At 36.1% G+C, this 23,942-nt stretch overlaps 1 long non-coding RNA gene across 2 annotated transcripts in view; it reads left to right on the forward strand.

Annotated features, from left to right (window-relative positions):
- LOC105482645 (uncharacterized) overlaps window positions 1-23,942 on the forward strand; it is a 180,122-nt gene that overhangs the window by 76,065 nt on the left and 80,115 nt on the right. Inside the window, exon 4 of one of the 2 annotated variants that reach the window (XR_987739.2) lies at window positions 18,959-19,034. The exons of the other annotated variant lie outside the window; for it this stretch is intronic. This is a non-coding gene — a long non-coding RNA (uncharacterized lncRNA). Of the gene's footprint in view, window positions 1-18,958; window positions 19,035-23,942 lie in introns of those variants that run through there. 2 annotated transcript variants of the gene reach the window in all.

The raw sequence follows: 23,942 nt of genomic DNA on the forward strand, positions 1-23,942 counted from the left end.
TAAATTACCTTGGGCAGTATGGCCATTTTCACGATATTGATTCTTCCTATCCATGAGCATGGAATGTTCTTCCATTTGTTTGTGTCCTCTTTTATTTCACTGAGCAGTGGTTTGTAGTTCTCCTTGAAGAGGTCCTTTACATCCCTTGTAAGTTGGATTCCTAGGTATTTTATTCTCTTTGAAGCAATTGTGAATGGAAGTTCATTCCTGATTTGGCTCTCTGTTTGTCTGTTACTGGTGTATAAGAATGCTTGTGATTTTTGCACATTGATTTTGTATCCTGAGACTTTGCTGAAGTTGCTTATCAGCTTAAGGAGATTTTGGGCTGAGACAATGGGGTTTTCTAAATATACAATCATGTCATCTGCAAACAGGGACAATTTGACGTCTTCTTTTCCTAACTGAATACCCTTGATTTCTTTCTCTTGCCTAATTGCCCTAGCCAGAACTTCCAACACTATGTTGAATAGGAGTGGTGAGAGAGGGCATCCGTGTCTTGTGCCAGTTTTCAAAGGGAATTTTTCCAGTTTTTGCCCATTCAGTATGATATTGGCTGTGGGTTTGTCATAAATAGCTCTTATTATTTTGAGGTACGTTCCATCAATACCGAATTTATTGAGCATTTTTAGCATGAAGGGCTGTTGAATTTTGTCAAAAGCCTTTTCTGCATCTATTGAGATAATCATGTGGTTCTTGTCTTTGGTTCTGTTTATATGCTGGATTATGTTTATTGATTTGCGAATGTTGAACCAGCCTTGCATTTCAAGGATGAAGCCCACTTGATCATGGTGGATAAGCTTTTTGATGTGTTACTGAATCCGGTTTGCCAGTATTTTATTGAGGATTTTTGCATCGATGTTCATCAGGGATATTGGTCTAAAATTCTCTTTTTTTGTTGTGTCTCTGCCAGGCTTTGGTATCAGGATGATGTGGCCTCATAAAATGAGTTAGGGAGGATTCCCTCTTTTTCTATTGATTGGTATAGTTTCAGAAGGAATGGTACCAACTCCTCCTTGTACCTCTGGTAGAATTCGGCTGTGAATCCATCTGGTCCTGGACATTTTTTGGTTGGTAGGCTATTAATTATTGCCTCAATTTCAGAGCCTGCTATTGGTCTATTCAGGGATTCAACTTCTTCCTGGTTTAGTCTTGGAAGAGTGTAAGTGTCCAGGAAATTATCCATTTCTTCTAAATTTTCCAGTTTATTTGCGTAGAGGTGTTTATAGTATTCTCTGATGGTAGTTTGTATTTCTGTGGGGTCGGTGGTGATATCCCCTTTATCATTTTTAATTGCGTCGATTTGATTCTTCTCTCTTTTCTTCTTTATTAGTCTTGCTAGTGGTCTGTCAATTTTGTTGATCTTTTCAAAAAACCAACTCCTGGATTCATTGATTTTTTGGAGGGTTTTTTGTGTCTCTATCTCCTTCAGTTCTGCTCTGATCTTAGTTATTTCTTGGCTTCTGCTAGCTTTCAAATGTGTTTGCTCTTGCTTCTCTAGTTCTTTTAATTGCGATGTTAGAGTGTCAATTTTAGATCTTTCCTGCTTTCTCTTGTGGGCATTTAGTGCTATAAATTTCCCTCTACACACTGCTTTAAATGTGTCCCAGAGATTCTGGTATGTTGTATCTTTGTTCTCATTGGTTTCAAAGAACATCTTTATTTCTGCCTTCATTTCGTTATGTACCCAGTAGTCATTCAGGAGCAGGTTGTTCAGTTTCCATGTAGTTGAGCGATTTTGATTGAGTTTCTTAGTCCTGAGTTGACCATCGAGGCTAGGAAGAAACTGCATCAACTAACGAGCAAAATAACCAGTTAATATCATAATGGCAGGATCAAGTTCACACATAACAATATTAACCTTAAATGTAAATGGACTAAATGCTCCAATTAAAAGACACAGACTGGCAAACTGGATAAAGAGTCAAGACCCATCAGTCTGCTGTATTCAGGAGACCCATCTCACACGCAGAGACATACATAGGCTCAAAATAAAGGGATGGAGGAAGATTTACCAAGCAAATGGAGAACAAAAAAAGCAGGGGTTGCAATACTAGTCTCTGATAAAACAGACTTTAAACCATCAAAGATCAAAAGAGACAAAGAAGGCCATTACATAATGGTAAAGGGATCAATTCAACAGGAAGAGCTAACTATCCTAAATATATATGCACCCAATACAGGAGCACCCAGATTCATAAAGCAAGTCCTTAGAGACTTACAAAGAGACTTAGACTCCCATACAATAATAATGGGAGACTTCAACACTCCACTGTCAACATTAGACAGATCAACGAGACAGAAAGTTAACAAGGATATCCAGGAATTGAACTCATCTCTGCAGCAAGCAGACCTAATAGACATCTATAGAACTCTCCACCCCAAATCAACAGAATATACATTCTTCTCAGCACCACATCATACTTACTCCAAAATTGACCACGTAATTGGAAGTAAAGCACTCCTCAGCAAATGTACAAGAACAGAAATTATAACAAACTGTCTCTCAGACCATAGCTTTTGATTTAAAGTGAAAGGTGTGCAACTCTTCCTAACACTTGAACCCTTAGAGGTCATTATAGCATTATTAATTGGCTTAATGTCAATTTTGTTGTGTCTCGAGGAAGAAGGCCAGAATAGAGGAAGAGAAACAGGAGAGTTCCCCATCCTCAGTGGATTAGTCAGAACACGTACAACATTCATTAAGTTACCATTGTGGGTGTGGTTTCGCTCCTAAAAACACTTAATGATAGTAACATCAAAAGATCACTGATTACAGATCACCGTAACAAATATAATAATAATGGAAACCTTCGAAATGTGAGAATTGCCAAAATATGACAGAGACATGAAGTGATTACATGCTCATGGAAAAATAGTTCGTATAGACTTGCTCACCACAGGGTTGCCACAAACCCTCAATTTGTAAAAAACAAACAAACAAACAAACAACAAACACACCCTACCTGTAAAACTCCATAGAGTTAAGCACAAGCAAACGAAGTATGTCTGTAATTAAAAGTTAAAATTATATGTTTAAAAAACGTACTTTATTGTCTTCAGGTAAACTAACTCAGGTTAACAAAAAAAAATTACATAGAAAACCTTTTAAGGAGCCTGCTTTAAGAAACTGAAGACAGTAAAATTACAATTATAGTATTGATTACTTTGAGGTAGAAACATTTTTCTAAGAGCTTTAAGTAATTCTATTAAATCAGATAAATATTTCCTCTGCAATCCCTTTTAATACTCTTCTTTAGCTTTTTAAAAGCTTGATTTTTCTTTGAAATTCACAAGGTAAATTTCACCCTAGTCTATGACTGAATAATTACACATTTTTAATGAGCGGAGTCTGAAATAATGTGACTCATGTAGTGAAACTAAAATTTTAAAATACTTGGTATATAAAAATTTCTCTATGAAAGTTCTAGCTCATTTTCCAGCATGTTTCTGTTAAGATTTTAAATGTATTAATTATGGGATGATAAAAATAGATTTCCACTTGATCTTGAAATAGGGGAAATTTTAAGATCCAGGACATGAATATTACCATCATGGCTTTCTTTTAGTTATAATCTGTTGGCCACACAATAATTCTCCTATTTCTAGAAAAGATTAATTAAAATCCTCTGAATGTCTTCATTTCTGATTTTCTTCCCTAAATATATGTTGATCACCAATTATGTGCCAGGAACGATGTTTGATGCTGTATATGTAATGATGAGCTCTATAGTTCTTGAGCTTAAAGAATACCTGCTTGACTTGAGACAGGAGGATAAATAAACAAACAATAACTAGTATTATGAAAGGCATAAAAGGCCAATGTGAAGGTGCTATTAAAGGGGCTTCTAACCTGAGTGGGAGGGAAATCATAAGGCACAGACATCTTCCGAAGAAGTAATGCCTGTTTTGAAACTTGTAGTCTATGGAATAAATGTTTGCCAGGTAATATGGAATGGAACGGGAAGAATATTTTTGATGGGTTCAAATTCAGAGACTTCGAAGTCGGAAAGAGTGAGAGAATGTCGAACATTTGAGAAACTCAAGGCAGTTTATCATACAGTTTAGAGTATCAGTGAGGTTTTGGCAATAGATGAGACTATAGTTCTGAGCAGAGGCCAAATCATTGAGACCTTAAGATATATCTCAGGGCTGGATATACCATGGATTAATGTGGGAACCAAGGTTCCAATCCTGGTTCTGTCATCTGTTGGCTATTGCTTTTTGCAGTTTATATAATATGCTGGTGCATTTTCATCATCTTTATAATGTTTAAAAGCACAGTAAAAGCTCTTTTAAAAAGTATGTTGAAGTGGGTAATCATAGAAAGTGATGTACATATCTTAAGCGTGTGATTATAACTTAAAGATATAAGCATTTGCCAATATTTTGATGAAGAGTAAAAAACATTTCTTTTAGTATTAGTCTACTGATTGGACTTACTTGTTGTATTCCATAAACCCTATTCATTATGTATCATCTGTGATTTTCCGTATTAGTTTCATTAAAATGAATGAGAACTTAGATTCTTGTGAAGCAATCTGTCTACTGTCTACACAATCTTTCTTAATTTTTCTATGGTTCCCAACACTTTATAGTGGCTGCACAAACTTCTAATATAAGATGAATTGTTTTTATTGATCCATCTTTATTAGGCTTCAAAAATGATTTAATGTTTATAATAAAAACAACATTATTTAGAAATTTCCAATTATTGGTTTATAAGTTATTTTTTAAAATTACAAATTTCAAAACAGTCACACCTGAATTTGACAGATTTGGGATCTAACTCAACTAATTCTTGGTAGCATTAAAGTGAAACTTTGAATGGAGAAATTAACACTCTTCAGCACTCTTTAGTGTTAAAGATTAATTTCATGATTTTAAGTGTTCAGTGCTCATTATGTTTCACTGGAGAGGGTAAAGAATGTCTTTAATCTATAGAGTCTTTTAGATAAAAGATGTTTAAGAGGGTTCTTTGTAATAGCATCTATCTTATAAAGTTTATGGAAAAGTTTAATGAGATTGCATTAAGTCTGATGCATAGTACATTTTAAAGACATATTATTTTCAGTTCATATCTAACATCATTTACCCTTAACAAGAGAGTCTAAATAATTTTTGGGTGTTTATTTCTAGGTCAACACTAGCCCATACTGTGCTGTTGTCGGAATTAGTAAAAACACCTTATTGAAAGAGGTGGGGTCCTCAGGGCCCATGACTTATGAGACAACTAAGCTTGCATATGAACTAGAAAAAAAGTGTTCCTTATTCCAGAAGCAGGGGCTGGATGTCATTCCCCTCTCGTCCTTTTAGCTGAGTGCCTTTGTTTGGAGAACAATCAGAAAAACTATACATTGCAGGTCTGGATCACAACCAAGTCTTGCCGAAATAATAACATTCATGTTTCAGTGCATCTGAGTCTGAGAACTGATCTGTCGTGGTTGGGGTTCTGACCTCTCCTGTTTCCAGAAAAAAAAAAAACAGTCTGCTTCCTTCAGGCAATCAAATCATTTTTCTGTTTTCATTTCTGTATAACTAGTTTGTGGACTTCCATCAGTATATCGACTAGAAGTGTACATTGCTGAGGGAGGTTCTTTTATATTTTTGTCTGGGATGAAAGAGATAGGGATTGAGTGTTTATGAGGGAAGACTTTCTAGTTAACAAAAAAGTACATCCATATGCATGGTATTTCTCCTTTAAACAGGATGACAGAAGAAAAAATTGTGGGCTAAATATAATTTTCCCATATTTCTCTTACTTGGATAGAGAATTGAATCACTTAATCCTACACTGTCTATTGCAATGAGTTTACATATAGACCAAGGCAGAATTTTCTTCAGCTTAGAGGGAACTACCCTTTCTTTTCGTCCCTCTCAAATGTCACAGATTTCATGAGGCAAAAGCATATAATTTTACATAACTTAAACTTGGAAATTCAGTCATCTTCCTTCTTGGATTTCCTGCTGATAATGAATGCAAACTTGTAAAATATCAAGTGGCAGATTTTTATGACTTGGAAACAATATACACATGAAATGACAGTTTAGTTGAATTCTTACTTGTGGTTAAATTTTATTTCTGATACTTGGAGTATAAACAAATGTCCTTCAATGGAAGGCATCCTTTGTTTTTTCTTGAGCCCATCTTCTGCAGAATGCATTTTGATTCATAATAGGGGTCTATTTATTGGGGCTTATTCATGACCAGATTATACTAAGAAGAGGCAGTTTTTTACTTTGCAGAATTGTCAAGAAATTGGACGGCCTAGCAACAGGTCCTGTAAGCCCAGGAAAAAGAATGAGATATGTTGACTTCACTGACTGTGAAAAGACTTTTGATCAGATTAGGGAAGCCCATAAAAAAGGGTAATATAACATAAGGTTTGCTAATAAGTGTTGGATTACTAAAAGAATAGAAGCAATCAGTAAAAACGAAAGTGATATATATTTTGGCTGGAGTTAAAAGAAAGTATTTGTTATTTTAATTTTTAAAATACCAAGAAAGTAAATAATCTGCACACCATTTTTCAGTTTTTACCTTTGTATTAGTCCATTTTCATACTGCTATAAAGAAATACCCAAGTCTGTGTAATATATAAAGAAAAAGAGGTTTAATGGACTCACACTTCCACATGGCTAGGGAAACCTCACAATCATGGTAGAAGGCGAAGGAGGAGCAAAGGCACATCTTACACTATGGCAGGCAAGAGAGCATGTGCAGGGCAACTGTCTTTCATAAAACCATCAGATCTCATGAGACTTATTCACTATCACGAGAACAGCATGGGAAAACCCACCCCCATTATGAAATTACCTCCCACTTGTTCCCTCTCACAACACATGGGGATTATGGGAACTACAATTCAAGATGAGATTTGGATGGGGACACAGCAAAACCATATCAATCTTTATCATGATTTCAATTTTATTCTTTCTGCAAACATTTCCTAGTCTGCTTATCCCGAAGCAAAAATATCTTGATCCTTTGGATGCTCTCTCTTAAAGTACTTATGTTTTTCTAGCTTAATTAGATTAATTTGCATGCATGACTTTCCTGATAAGTTGTAAGATTCTTGAAAGCCAGGACAATGACTCTCAGAAATCTTGCCTTCAGATGATTTTCCACAAAAGTTTAAAGTAATAATGAATCAACGAATATGTGCTGTGGAACAAGATCAGCTCCTGAGTGCTGTGAAGATAAAACACTCCAGGGCAAGTGTGTCATATCTGACACAAAATTTTAGGAAACCTTAAAAATGTCACTGAAAAAACAATGATAAATAGAACATAGATTTATGTTTTAAAACGTGATGACAACTGAAACTCATTAAGTTCAATGTCAGTGTAAAATGACAAAACCTGGGATGGTTCTTTGTTAAAGCCTTTAAGGTATTATAGCCTCTGGCAGGAAGTAGAGCCAAGTAGTTAGACCGTAGGAAAAAATATAAAACATATATCTCAGACACATACAAAGGAGTTTTACTTGCAGTGCACTGAAATAAAGTGTTGACAAAGTTATTAATGTTTTCTTCTAAGAAGTATATGTTTTCTTTAAAAATGAAGAGGAGAGAGACTGCCTAAGTCAGTTTGATCATTTGTGATCATAAATAGTCTTATTCCTCATATGGTTAAAATATTATAGTTCAGTAATTTACCTATCACCATTGCTCATCAGATAAGTTTTACAGGAAGCCAAATAAATTCTCTCCTGCCAGCCTTATGGCAGTAGCTCAACTGTCTCACCCAGGGCACTAACAAATGGTGGAAAGGTCTAACTGAGTTTTATCTCAGTGAAGGCTAGTTAGTGGTAAAAGTAAAAACAAATAAAAATAATATAAAAAAAGGTGGGATGCCTGTTATCCTACACAGGTATGTCCCATTGAACCCAGTGGCAGAAAGCACACTGGAGACTCCAGAAAGAAGGAGATATGAATTGGCAGGTTGTGGTAGCCACTGTCTTGATTGTGTGTGTGTGTGTGTGTGTGTGTGTGTGTGTGTGTGTGTGTGTGTGTGTCTGTGTTTAAGTCATGGTCTCTCATCTTGGCTTCTCCCTTCCGCTCTGCTTGATTTTGCTCTTTCTGTGTCTCTGGGCATATTATGGAAGGTGGGTTTCTTGCAGCTACCAAATTAAGATGTTCTCAATTCAACTTAAACAGCCAAAAGCAGAATCTATCTCCCGTTCACCCAAACTTCTGGAAGAGAGAATATTCATGATCTAGTTTGGTGCATACCTTTTCCAGTCAAATTCAGTTAGAGGATTGGTGTCAGACATTTTAATAGAATATTTGATACATATTTGATAGAATATTCCTCAATTTGCAAGATCTTCAGCCTCACTGGCCTCTTGTCACTAAGGTGAAAACAGCACCAAAGGAAGTTGTCAGAGATATTGAGAATCAAAGTATGAATGTGGCCTTCTCAGGAGCATAAAATGATACAGTAGATGATGATTTTCCTTTTACACCCTCTCAGCTGCCACCATCCAATCATTTAATCTTAAAATTGTCGGTTCTCTGTATTTCCTCAGGTGCTTATTGAGTCAGCATCAACAAATCAGCTTCCTCACTACAGTGTCTCCCAAGGAACACCCTGGACACTTGCTTTAGCCCCTCTTAGATAAATCAGTGCCTGATTATCAACAATGGAATAAGCAGTATTTAAATTTTTACACTATAACTAGTCAATGAAAAGCCAAACTTCTTGACTACTCTTGAAACATCTGGATGAAAATAGGAAAAAATAATGTTGAATATAATGATGTAATGTAAGTGATCTTCTTAAATTATTAAAGAATAGCCTTCCTTTTGATTACCTTGCATTTTGATTACCTTGCATTTTGATTAATTTATTATATTCTCAATATTTTAAGGCAAACACTAGCCAAATGCATATGCATATATAGAGACACTAATGCACATATACATACACACAAATGCACTTACAGGTGTAACATTATTAGCATGACTATATACCTATAAGTGCATTTGTGTGTATGTATATGTGCAGTACATTATTAATGGCACCATTTATTAGGCTCTAACTAAATGCCAGGTATTGTCTAAGTGGCACATATATATTATCTATTGTGATCCTCAAAGCTAGTTTTGAAGACTGAACAATTTAGGAAGACCGAACAATTTTCCAAGAATCACACTGCAGAGTTGTGATTACAACTGTAATAGAAGAGAAAAGGTGCTGGCTTGGTGCAGTGACTCACGCCTGTAATCTCAGCACTTCAGGAGGCCAAGATGGGCAGATTGCTTGAGGCCTGGAGTTCAAGCCCAGCCTGGCCAACGTGGTAAAGCCCTGTCTCTACTAAAAATGCCAAAATTAGCTGCCATGGTGATGGTGCATACCTATAATCCCAGCTACTCAGGAGGTTGAGGCACCAGAATTGCTTGAACCTGGGAGGCAGAGATTGTAGTGAGCCGAGATCACACCACTGCACCAGCCTGGCAACAGACTCTGTTGAAAGAGAGAAAGAGAGGAAGGAAGGAAGGAAGGAAGGAAGGAAGGAAGGAAGGAAGGAAGGAAGGAAGGAAGGAAGGAAGGAAGGAAGGAAGGAAGGAAGGGAGAAAGAAAAAGAAGAAAGAAAAAAAAAGAAAGAAAGAAGAGAGAGAGGAAGGAAGGAAGGAAGGAAGGAAGGAAGGAAGGAAGGAAGGAAGGAAGGAAGGAAGGAAGGAAGGAGCTACTGAAAACCACACCTGCTACTTTGTACTACTGCTGCTGCTGCTATTGCAGCTACTTTAATATGGGTTGTGGAATGAATTATAGTCCCAAAAATATATATTGAAGTCCTAACCCCTAGTACATCAGCATGTTCCCTTATTTGGAAACATGGCTGCTGCAGATATAATTAGTTAAGATGATGCCACACTTAGTAGGTTAGGCCCTTAATCCAATATAACCAATGTCCTTAAAAGAAATGAAGAGACACAAAGGTACAGATACACACGGGGAAAATATCATGTGGCAATGGAGGCAGAGAGGCAGAGACTGCAACGCTATGCCTGCATGCCAAGGAACAACAAGGATTGCCAGCAAACCACCAGAAATTAGGAAGTCACAAGGAAGAATTCTCCTCTACAGGTTTGAGAAGGAGCATGACAGTGACAACACCTTGATTTTGGACTTGTAGCCTCTAGTCATGTAACACAATGAATTTGTATTGCTCTGAGCCAACAAGTTTGCTGTACTTTCTCACTGCAGCACTAGGAAACTAATATAATCTGAAATAAAAAAGACCATAATCTCAGAGACATTGCCGGCTCTGTATAATAATTTGCCAGATATATATCTTTAACAGTGGCTTTAAACATATTACTTCTCACAGTAGAACGATAAGAATTTGGATCAGAGATGGCAATCTGGAAAAATGATATAATAAAATAAGATGGGAAATTGAAGGGAATAAAATAAACCAGCAGATGGTAAGAGGTTGAGGCAGTTGGGGTTGGGTTGGGGGAAAGCCAGCAAGAGGGTGCTGTTGGCAATCGTAGTAAGAGAGTGTCTAATAGAGTTGATCGTTTAGTAAAGGTGGATTCTGCATTTAAAAATCTTGCCCACTTACTAAAATGTATCTGTAACCCCAGAATCGATACAAGTGGTAGTTTTTCAGTCATTCATAGATATGTACAAAATGGCAAAAAAAAAAAGAAAAAAGAAAAAAGAGTCATTGGATGGGCACAGCTTGAGGTCAATGAACAAAGCAATGCTCTGTCGTCCTGTTTCAGCCTTTATATGGTGAAAAAATATTCCTTTTGCAGTATATTTAGTGACACTTTTAGACATTTTTGTGTCCTTTTTGTTTGTAATTTTGCTGTTTAAAACAGCCCCCAAGCATAGTGCTGAAGTGCTGTCTACTGTTTTTAAGTGCAAGAAGACTGTAATATGCCTTACAGAAAAAAAAAAAAAAAACTCTTAGATGAATTTAAATCAGTCATGAGTTATAGTGCTGTTGGCTATGAGTTTCATGTTCATGAATCAACAATATATATTTTTAAAAGGTGTTTTAAACAGAAACACACATAAAACAAATTTATGTATTAATTTGGTGACAAAATGTTGTCACCAGAGGTTCACAGGAGCCTAACCTTTTTCCCCCCTAGGACCAGTGGTTCAGTATTGCTAATTCAGGGTTTGTTCAGACTTTATAGAACAAAGCTATAACAAGAATCCACTGTATATGATTTCAATTTATATTCTCTGTGTTTCAATGATGTAACCTCTTCACCATGATCCACAAATGTCTAGTAAAATTTCTGCTGCAGGCATTTATCTGTGAATTTCTTTCTGTTGATGGGTGAAAGAGGAGGCTGGGGACAAGGCAAAGAATCCCAGTTTTTGTCAGGTGTCAGAACTGCACTAAGATAAGGAAATAGTCTCAAGAAAAAAAGCAGAGAATTAAGGAAAGCAGGAATTCTAAGGTGGAGGTTGACCATGCAAGTCCCCCAGTAGTTCACAGCTATTTTGAAGAGCATACAGTCTTTTATAAGATATTGAGTGAGGATTTAAGATATTTGTCCTTAGATGTTAAGTGGCTAGTATTTGGGTAACATAGTCCAGATAGGTCTTATTCCTTTTGCCTTGGCTTTTAACCAAAATGAAATTGGTTCAAGTTTTTAAGATGGATTTATCTTAAACTTTTAGCCCAGACATTAATTATACCAAAAATTTTATTTTGACCTGGACTACTTTAATTTGTACCATACACACCTCACCAGTATTATAACATGTACACACTGTATAACACTTATTTTGTGTAGGTCTAATTCGTTTTTTAAACCATGAGTAACTGGAGGCAAGAACTATGACAGTTCATCTTTTTATCTGTTTCACCTAGCCCAGTAGTAGACACGAAGGAGCCCAGCTCAATAAAATCTTATTTTTTTTTTTTTTTTCTTTTCGGTGTCAAGTCCTTATACAAAGATTCCCTTAAGACTGTATTTATAATTGTGAAGGAAATGAGTGTAGCAATTAAGAGCTAAGATTCTGGAGTCAAGAAAACCTGGATTTCGTTTCTAAATTTTACAACCTCAGACAGAAAAGTCTAAGTTTCAGTTTCCTCATCTTTAAAGACATGAACAACCATAATACCTACCTGATAAGGTTGTGAATATAAGATATAACATATACATGATTCCCCTGGTATGGTGTACCACATGTAGTATTACATTAGGCAAAAAAATAATGAAATAGTAGCGGTATTATTTGCACAAATGCTGAGAGATCAGCGTTAGTTGGGGTTGTGATGAGTTATGCCATCTGCAAAGTGGAACTTGAAATAGGATTCAGAATAATAGAGCAAGCCTTATAGAGAACGTAAATTCATATATAATCCAAAGCATCCTCGGGAGCTCTTTTGTAACTACATTTAGTAACTACTCCTTTTGCCCCCAGAAATATCCCCTTCACTTGACATTCTAGAGCATATTGTTGACACCGCAGGCTTCCAGGGAGCCTTTTAATACTACTAAGCACCCTGCCACTCATGCACAATGGGGAGACAAGGAGAGACACTGATGCAATAGTCCTGTTAGAAGATATTAGAAGGTCGTGGCTAGTTTGGACTACCTGTTGTTGGAAGATTTGACCAAAATGAGCTTCAGTACAAATGACATTTTTTTTTTCATTTATTCATCTAAGAAACATTTTATGAGTGCCTACTTTGTGTCAATCACTTTTCTAGGCACTGAAAACACATCAGTGAATAAGATGACAAAGTACCTGCACTCTTGGAGCTTACATTACAATTGAGTAGTCTGATTTTAAAAAAACACACATGAACAAGATAGCTATGGTAAGAGTGATGGGGAGGGATGGGTGTGGTGATGATTGGAGAAGGCTTCTCTGAGATGAGATTTGAACTAGGATCTGAAAGATGAGCTGGCAGTTATAAGGAGACCTACACATAAAAGCAATCTAGATAGTGAGATCAATAAGCATCATTCTTTGAAGGAGAGTCAACATGGTATGTTCCAGGGACAAAGTGAAAGTCAGTGTGTCTAGACTATAATAATGAACAAGCAGGATAGTGTAGGAGTTGAATTCAAAGAAATAGGCAGAAGCCAGATAATATAAGACACTCTAGGCTATGACGAAGAGTTTCATTTTGCTATAATCACAATAGGAAACCACTGAAATAAAGTGCGAAGAGATCTGAGTTGATATTAAAAATGTAATTTGTTTTTGTTTTATAGAGAATGGATTATGGGGATAAGAGTGTTGAGAAAACATGGAATGAGATGAATTATTGGGAAATTATTGCAGAAATCCAGGCTATATATGCTGGTGACTTGGATTAGATATATAGCAACAAGAAATGGGAGGGGGCAATCATGGTATGATATATTTTAAACATAGAACTAATGTAAATTTCTAATGGATTGAATCAAGAGTTGAAAGAAATTATGGATATGGTAAAAGATCATGGTCACGAAAGAGACATTTTTGTAGGTGCTATCAGAATGAGCATGTAGGAATCTAACAGTTTGTCTGGGGAACTCCCAGAGTCAGCCCAAAATGGCTACTGTCCAGGTCCCTGAATGAAAAGAGCATGATGTAAGTCACAAGAGAAAATATTTCTTAGATCGTGTGGTGTATTATTTGACTCTAAATACTTCCTTTTATCTGATTACCACACTGAACATGGACTGTAGTCGTGGGTAGGATTTATTTAGCTCTAAGTGATTCAGAGTAACTATATGAATTTCTGGTGTTATTCAGCTATATAGGGGACATCTAACTCTGTAGATAGTCAATCCACAGAAGAAGTCTGTATGTTGCATGTTAGAGATGTGTGACTCTAAGATCCTTTCTTCACACTATCCTTGTTAGTCTGCTCCTACTTGTACATTAGCCTTTTTACTGGATAATTATCAGTACAGGGTAGAAGTATTTTTTTCAGCCTCAGTAGTGTTCCAAAACCTCAACAGTGTTAATGAACTTCAGGACTGAGCTCTCCCAGGGTGAAAGGACCCATAACATTCCTGGAAATAAAAACTTTTTTTTTTTTTTAATGTTCCAAATGCTCAATTACCAAAACATCTACACTTACTTCTAAATTGAAACTAATAAAAGTTTTCACAGTAGGCTTGCTTTGAGTTATCTTTTTCTTTTTGTCAGCTACTTCCTTGTCTCCTCCTCAACCCCTTATCCTGTATTTTCCTCCTCCTCCTCCTCCTTCTTTTCCTCCACCTTTTTTCTTCTTTTACTGTCATCGTCTCTATTAATGTGCTAAATGACTCCAGCTGTGGGCTCCAGTGTGAGAGCCAGTACTCCAATTAATCACACATTCTTTTGTTCTCTTACTTTCCCATGAGCAAATCACACATTTCTGTTTTCTAATGGAACTGCTGCAGCATGTACATTCTATATTTCTCAGGCTCTAAGGCAGACTTTGAAACTGATCTGGTGAATTCGCTTGTTTCTGAGCCATGATATGCTAGTGGGCTTGGTGGGGTGGCTGCTGTTTGTACAGGAAGTAACCTAGAAGGCATTAACCCTAAAAGGTATCTCACTAATTATCAGACACCCAATGTCTTTGAGAAAGAGCACCATCTGTTCTTTCCTAATTCTTCATGGTAACATTTTCCAAAGCATGTTCCTCAAGACATATTCTATGAGGAGGGATTTCATGGTCAATGTGTTTGGGAGATCTTGTGTTAAATGAGTTTCTTTACTGTATCAAAAAATTATCAAACCTTTTAATAGACTAACACACTTCTACAATTTCCAAGTTTTTAGAATCCCCATATTATAAGGAAGATGACCATGAAACTCCTTTAAGAAATATCTCCTGGGGCAAGTATTCTATTCCCCGCTGTTTCACAATTATTGAGCTTCCTGTGCCTTATGGGAGAGCTAACTTTGAGGATACTCAAAGGAGCAGTAGTCAGGTCAATGGAAGCAACTTAGCTCACTGATTGCTTTCTCCACTGTGGATAAGCAAGATGTGTTCAAAATGAAAGTCTCTCCCTAGAGTTACATTCTGTTACTTAAGTCAATTTTTGAAAGAAGTTTAATAAGAAGAAGTTCCCCAATGGAAAACTTTGACTTTGAGTGAGGACAAGGTTTATGGGCAGTTGATAATTGTTCAAGGTTTGAGCTCTGACTATGGTTCTCTTTGATTTCAGCCCTGCTATTCTCATATTGCAAGGAAAATGGCTTAATTGCTTTAAGTTCTTTGGATCTTTAATAAGTTTACAGTGAGAATGGTGAAAATTGTTCACTCTTTAAGATGTTTTGAGAATTAAATTGTGGCGTCAAAATGATTGTCCAGAAGCAACAAACTCAACGTTTATTAAGTTGCTACTGGTAGTGTCCCACAGGCCCTGGCTTATTCTGGTCACTATTTATTGTACTATGCTACAAAATTCTTGTGCCTGAGGGCCAAGGGTTGATAAATTATGGGAATAAAGCCAAACATGCACTATGGCCGTGTAAAGGAAATAAAAAGAACCAATAATCTTATTGGATTTTCAAAAAGAATTCTTTCCTGAATAAAGCCTTAGGCAAAGGGAAATATAATAATAAGGGATAAAACTGTCATGCAATTGACTTTACAATGATTGCTTGCTCTACAGATCAGTATCTTAGCCTATGACTCAAGACTCCTGTTGGATCTTGGAAGATACTCTGACTTCCCCTTAGTTGATATGCTTTCTCATCCAGGAGACTTAGATTTCTGTATGTAATTACAAGCTTTATTTGATTTTATGCCAGCCACTATGAGGTGGCCTCAAGAGAGTTGTATTTACTATCTACAGTGTCCAGTCGGAAAGAATGCTGTGTTTTAGATATCACTAGAAGTTGCAAGTTACCAGAGAAAACATGTGTTCATTTTTAACATTATCCAACAAACATTTAGTAAGTCCTCTGTGGGTAGCATTTTTCTAGGTGTTCGGAACCCATAGAAGCCAGGTATGTTCTTAATGCCACTTTCTGACCTCATAATGCTACTACACAAATAGCTTAAACTTATGCCATAGACTAACTTTATTCAAAAAGTCATTAAAGCAAACACAGACCTCAAAAAGACAAGGAGATAAGGGAAATCTACTGGTTTAATTTCAGTCATCCAGCGGGGTTTGGTGCTGATATAATAGCCACTTTGCTTAGTTTTGTACTTGAATATGTGCTGCAGCCTACAACCAAATGCTACTTTCACATCTGTATTTAACCACTAATTGTGAGAAAATATAGAAACCATCTCTTGGATGATTTAGATCACACTGATTTTCCTTCTTCTGGATTACATGATCTAGGCTTACTGACCATAGTTTATTGATACAGGGGAAGACACTTGACGTTGGAGGGGTGTCTACAGTAAAGGTCTATGAATCCTTGCTACAGTTTTCTTTGTGCCTGTCTGCTGCCTTTTTATCTTGAGTCATAGTTATTCCTTTGATTATGTTAGCTACTTTGGTATTCTTTTAATAAATTCTTTTTTTTTCCTTTTATACCAGAGGTTTTTCCTTTATACAACAAAAGGAATATATACCAGATCAATAAATGTTTAGAAGTTATCCACTTCTAATCATTTACTGTGTTTAATGTTAAATATACTCCAACAGTAAGCACGATGTTAATGTCATTACAATTCCGCTTAAGACAGTCCAGAAAGTTTTCCGTGCTTTTCCGAGGTTTCTTCTAACCTCTCCTCTTTCTCATCACTGCTGGCAAATTTACCACTGTTTCAGTCTTCTTGTTTGGACACTGAAACTGGCCTTTGGACTTGTTGACTGATCCTGCCTTTCTGGCTTGGCTGGCTTGGCCCTCATACTCTGGGACTTTAGTTCAGACTCACCACTATGATTCTGCCCACTAGAATTTTGACCATCCCACAAAAGGTTAATTTCTCCAGCTTTGATCTGCTTTGATTGGGGCAATAAATAGATCCATCCTGTTTCTCCACAGGTAGGATCTGGATGAATAGTTCTGGTAGTAGTAAAGTATCGATAACTAAATATTATGTTTCTGATTTACAATCTTGATATCACTTTTCCGCTTCTTCCAATATACTCAAACCCTAAAGGTTTAAAATATAAATCAATATGTTTAAATTTGTGTTCAAATTTTTGAACACAGCAAAGCAATTAGACTTGAAATGTGGAGCAGTGAAATATCCAAGAATAGAGATTCTTATGGGATTCCATTTTAATTATAGAAGGCAAATGTAAACAAGTACCTTTGTGGAACAGGACGATTAATATTTAGTCCTATTTCTGCTAGAGTTTAAAGTTGTCAAAGAGTGAACATCTATTTTTTTTTTATTTTTAATATTCCTTTTTTTTTTTTTTTTTGAGACAGGATCTACTCTGTTGCCCAAGCTAGAGTGCAGTGGTGCTATCATGGCCCACTGCAGTGAAGCCTTGAACTCCTGGGGTCAAGTGATTCTTCCACCTTAGCCTCCCGAGTAGGTGCCCTCATGCCCTGCTAATTTTTTGCATTTTTTTTTTGGTAGAGATGGGCTATTGCAATGTTGCCCTGGCTAGCCTCAAACTCATAAACTCAAGGGAATCTGTCTGTCTTGGCCTGTCGAAGTACTGAGATTACAGGCATGAACCACTGCATCCAGCCTGTTCATTTTGAAAAACTCTTCTTATGTCATCTCTGTGAAGCTTTTTCTGACCACTCAGGTAGAATTGACAGTCCCATTTGTGGCCCCATTGTACTTAGAGCACAGACTCTGCCATACAACTGAAGAGAATTATTTACACATTGGCCATTCATCCCACCTAGGGAACATATTCCCTGAAGCAGTGACCATATCACATGTTTCTCTATCCAAAGGGTCTGATACAAAAGAAACCACTTAATACATTTTGAAAAATAAATTTTTGAGTATGTTGGAAGACAAGTCAGAAAAATATTTTCAGATTAAATCGGCTTTTTACTGACCAACAATAACATCCCAGTTAAACATTAACTTAGTTCACCATTATAAAATTTCTGATTTTACTATTGCTCTTCCACTTTTAGCTGTTCTGTAACTATGCTCCTTTTGGTCTGATAAGATTTAGAATCTATATTGAATCTCTTAATTATCTAAATGTAACCTAGGAATTAAGGTCAAGTCTTATCTGTATACTTAGCATTTTCAAGAAACTTTGTATTGCGAGACTAATCATGAAGAAGATATTTTTAGAGCTTAGAACTGAGATTAAAGTGGTTGAAATATTGACTTCAATGCTTGAAAAAACTTTAAACTAATTTGGTTCAGAAGAATAATTTTGTTTCTATCAAGTTTTTAAAAATGTACTCCATGTATACCAACAAATACTACTAAGAACATGACCCAAAGCTGGAAATATAGTTTCCATAATATATGTTTCATACACTTAAATCACTGATGTAAAAAAGATCAAGAAAAGGCCTTTTAGGAATAAATATAGCCCTACAGTTTTCACAAGTGCAGTTTGAAGAATAAATTATGTCATATAAGTCTGTTAAAATAATTAAAAATCTGTGTTAACATATATTTGTGAGAAGATAAAAAATATCTGATGTAACCCTAAGCTTGAATTAGATAATAAAATGTAGTCTCATTTGACAACCAAGCATTTAATTGCCAGCAGAGATCCCCCATAACTCTGTCTTCTACAATGATAACTCACGTCTCAAATAGTGGTTGCTCCGTTAGCTTAAGTCTCACAGTGAGGGTGACGTGGAGGCGGAACTGCAGCTTATCGTCTATATACATGATGTATGAGTGAAAAATTAAAATTTGTTGCTTTAGTCACTGAAATGTGGGGGTTGTTTGTTACTACAGCATGGCCTATTCTGACTGATACTATAAGACTGTGTTAGAGGAAGTTTTTTTGGTAGAAATGAAGGGTTTTGTTCTGAATAATTTAAGTCAAAATTATTGAAATATGGTGGCTTCATCAAGTTATAATCTTCAGTAAAACTGGCACTAATTGTAAATGTAATGAGATTCATTCATTTTTCATTTTAGATGCTTGAACTAAACCTGGTTACTAGGAAGAATCTGAAGTTGCTTGTCCATATAAATGTAAGGTGAGAAGACTCTCAGCAACTATTTGATATTGACAATAAGCATTTCAATTTTACATTTTAGCTGCACGTCTCCATTCTATAATTCCATCATGCATGAATTTACTCACATGTGTAAGAACATACTGCCCTCACAGAAAATTTCTAAGGAATCCTGTAATGACTTTTAGGCAGTTGGCTTTTGGAAAACGTTTGCAACTTCAGTTTTTTAATATTCTCTTCACAGGTAAATTTTTGGTTGATACTTATTTGTTCTGTTGGGTGACAGAGCATGAAGAGAACCTTTTCTTGAGCTCAATGGCAGTTTGATCAAAGTAATATCTAATTTGCATGCCGTGGCTCTGAACATTTTCTAGGAGATGGAGAAGTGCCAAACATCCCCAGAGCTGCTCAGATGTAAAGTTTGATAAAAGGGATTTAGTGTGGAAAGACTGCACTCTAAAATCCAAATATTTGGACTGAAGTATTGTCATTTTGCTGGTCTGACTGGCAAGTTCACATAACATCATATTAGGAGCCTCTAATCTCACCCTAATGTATCAAACTTTTCACTCTATTCCCCTCTTGTATCCAACATCTTAGTGTTTCTCTTCTTCATCCTCCCAGTGTACTATCCACTCATACTTCTATCCCTTTGCTTATGCTGCTATCTTAATGAATGTGATTGTTTCCTCTGTGCTTTCTCCTCATCTCTAGCTCTTATTCATCTTTCAGACTCTCAACAATTCTCCTTCTCCCTGTTTGTGCTAATGTCTTAGAGAATTTCCAGTTGTACAGTGTTTCTTTCATTTAGTTTTTAGTTTTTCTTTGTATACAAGAGGTCCAACTAATCACCTATATTCCCAGTAGTAGTCATCATAATGCTCTATACATACATGTAGGTTCTCAATGTGTGTTTTTTAATTTTAAAGGGAGTAATAGCAATATTTTAAGCTTCTTTTCCCTCAGAAAAATCCCTGATCAGAGGAATCAGGACCTCAGCTACCCTTGCGTATCTTTTATCCTGAATGTCATTCGTTAGTTTATGGGAGGGGATGGAAGCAGAAAATTATGATTTTCATATTTGTATTCAATTTTACGTTTTCCATCATATTATCATATATGTGATCCCTTTTGATGCTTAGAAGAGTCCTTTGAGATGTGAAGGGAAAAAATGTTACTACTTCTAGATGTGGAATGGAAAAAAGGAGAAACTTGGCTATGTCAAGACAAATGCAGGTGGGGCAGAGTATTTTACCCTTTCCCCTATCACACATCATTTTCCTACAAGAATTTCTTGCACTTTCAGCACATTACCAGGTCAGGAAAAGCCTCTCAAGTCCACATAGATTTACTGGGCAGAGTGACTGTCCTTCCTCTGATCTGTGTCTGCAGAGGTCTTCTCACTGTTCTGCTTAGGTAGCTCATTCCCACTTTAAAAAGCATGGCTTTCTTGCTTGATTTTGCATGACAATGCACAGAGGTCACCAGATAGGTGGTTTAACTTGACCACAGCTCACTTTACTTGATTCAGTCACTTTAATCTTTGCAAGTAAATGACTCATCCTAAGGTTACTTGAATCTTTGCAAGTAAATAAATAACCACTTGTTTGAATCAACTAGCCCAAATGAATGGAGAGTTTGTGGAAGAACATATTAAGTTGGAGTACTAGGTAAAGTAGTATCTGGTAAAAAGTAGCATAGCTAAATAACTAAGCACTTGATAAATTCAAGCATGAATGCTGTATTTTTAAAAGAAGAAATTAGTAGAAATAATTTGGAAACAGAAATCTAGTTAATAAAGTACTAGGCTCCCACAATACCTTGAGAATCGGTAAACATTAGTCAAATCTTTAATAAACTTCACATGTATAAAATTAAATTAGAAGAGGATATATTTAATTCAAAAAAGTTAAAATTATCCCCAGCATAATTTATAAACTACTACATTATATTTACTCCATTGCCTATATTAAACAAAAGCATATTAGAATGAATCATAATAGCATCCCACCACTCTGTCAACATTTTAGTTAACTACGCATAGATAGTGGAATTACTGAATTTTTAATCAGAGCTAGCCGGACCAGGGTAGCTTCTTTGATCAAGAGTTGAATTCTGCTGCTGGAAAACAAAAGTGCTCAATTAACCAAATCCAAATTTTATTCTAGTCTTTGTAATGTTTTTAGTTGGGCCATTCCTAAAAGTTGCTCAGAAACAAGCAGAGAAAAGAAAGTCAGATTTACTCTATAAATTAGACTACATTATTGTGCATAATAGAGTATCAGTTTGATAGGGGATGCATGAATTATGCATCAATCAGTGTATTGATGCATGGATTACCTTTAACATGTGAATAAGTGGTTGACTGTCTAAAGAAGCAGTAAACGTTGAAGAAAGGTTGACACAGGGTTGCACTACAATTGCAGAAGAAATAAAGTGTTTTATAATGCACTTATACATATATTGCTTCATTGGACTGTCAAAACTAAGTATCATAATTAATATAGTTTTCCCACTCAAAAATGTGATAATTTAAGTTCAGAAAAGTTGACTATACCTCAACTTGCTCATCTAGTTAGTCTGAGCCCAGAGAATAGGGTTTCTATTTCCCTGTCCGGGGCTCTTTGAACGACATCATACAATCTTAAATGGGTGGCTATTATTTATTTAAAGTATACTGGGGATACCAAGTATATAATTGTTTATAGGACTGAGAAACTGTAATCTAATTAGTTTGACAGGAAAAAGAACAAACACATATGTTTACAAAATCATTGGCACATAAAAGGCACAGAAAAAATGTGTGACTAAAGGAAAGAACTAAATGTCCAATTGATAAAAAGTAATACAAGCTATATGAATGAAGGAAAGTTACCACCAAGGCAAGGCTATCAGAACAGTCTTGAAGGTAGGAATGAGAAAGCAGGATATAAATAATTTGGATGGGTATGGGGAGGGTGAAAGTGGTTTCTCATGGCCAAGTCTAACATGAACCAAAGTACAGAGACCTCCTTTTGAGTCAGGGAATGTATAGTTGTATAGTTTGGATGTAGAAGAGTTTATGCAGAAAAGGAATGGAGGTAGGAATAGGAAGTGGAAATGGGTGTAAGAGTTGGAATCAGACTACAAAAGTAATATGGAATTTGATTGTGAAGAACTTTTGAGTTAGTTTAAATTTAATGTTGTAGAAAATATACAGTTGGAAATATTTTTTATTTTGTCTCACTTTTGGTCAAGTCCAAAATGAAACAGATAGGTTTTAATTCTAGTACTATTAAAGTTAAAGACAGTAGATCTGTTTTTTAAACTAAACTTATTAAAATATTATTTATGTGTAATTTGTGTTGGATGAAGTACATCCATTAAAAAGTGCAATTTGATTACTTTTGACAAATTTACGTGCTTGTAAAACTACTGGAACAATAAAGATGGAGAACATTTCCATAACACCTCCATGCTCATAAACTATAAATTCTTGTTTTAACTCCATTACTACTTAACTAGTTGATCCTCCTTTGGTCTCTTAATTTTTCCAAAGTGGTAAAAGTTTACTTTTACTAAACTATGTACCATCCCTGCCTAATTTAGGATTGTTGTGAAGGAAAAATTAGAGAGTGAAAGTATAAATCATTTGAAAAACATCAGATAAAATGTGAGGCTTTATTATTCTAAGTTATATATAGTTACAGGAAGACTGATAGGACCATGGAATGTAGGATAGGCTCAAAGAGCAATTAAGACTATAAAAGAATCAGCAAAATTATTACATTATTACAGCTATGATGTGATTTGGGAAAGTGCTAATACTAGGGACTTAGATCCTTGATACAAGGATACAGAGTTGGACCATAGTTACAAGTAGACTCCAGGCTTTCTCAATAGTTCTTTCCATTCCGGCCTCATATGGCATGGGATTCAGGTTCATGCCTCAGCAAAATCCCAAACTATTTCAAGTCAGGAATCATTGAGGCTGCTCAAATTTGACATCAATAAGTGTATAATCTATGATTGCAGAGAGCTGACAGTACAATTTCTGTAAGATCTTTCTAAAACATAGCCTGATCTTTTTATTACCCAGACTAGATACTATTAATGTCCTCCATTACATTTAGATTAAACCAAAACTCCTTGGCATGATGGACAAGATACTTGAAGGAAATCTGAAACCTGCCTAATCATATTCCTCTCTCATGATGTCTCACCTATTCTAAGTAGAGCAGGGAGGGCATCATGGCTTTTACTCCTTCTTCATGATACTTGAAAAGTTTTGATAATATGCAATGTTACTTCTTATTAAGACTAAGCAGCTGGGCGTGGTGCCTCACGCCTGTAATTCCAGAACTTTGGGAGGCCGAGGTGGGCGGATCACGATGTCAGGAGATTGAGACCATACTGGCTAACACAGTGAAACCCCATCTCTACTAAAAATACAAAAAAAAAAAAAAAAAATAGCTGGGCGTGGTGGTGGGCACCTGTAGTCCCAGCTACTTGGGAGTCTGAGGCAGGAGAATGGTGTGAACCTAGGAGGTGGAGCTTGCAGTGAGCCGAGATCGCATCACTCCACTCCAGCCTGGGTGACAGAGTGAGACTCCGTCTAAAAAAAAAAGAAAAAGTACTAAGCTCAGAATGGTTCAAAGGTCATCACTATATACCATCAGACTAATCAGAGTGCATTAGTTACTGGTGTCTTAGTTATTCAGGCTGGTATAACAAAATACCACAGATTGGGTGGACTAAAAGCTACAGAAATTTATTTTTCACATTCCTAGAGGCTGAAAGTCTGAGATCAGAGTGCCAGCATATTTGGGATTTGGTGAGGACCCTCATCTGGGTTGCAGACATCAAACTTCGTGTAACTTCTTATGACAGAAAGAGGGCAAGCTAGTTCTTTGGCCTCCTCTTACAAGGACACTAATCCCATTCATGATGTCTTCACCCTAATG

This window comes from Macaca nemestrina, chromosome 1, assembly GCF_043159975.1.
Source record: "Macaca nemestrina isolate mMacNem1 chromosome 1, mMacNem.hap1, whole genome shotgun sequence".
NCBI lineage: Eukaryota > Metazoa > Chordata > Mammalia > Primates > Cercopithecidae > Macaca > Macaca nemestrina.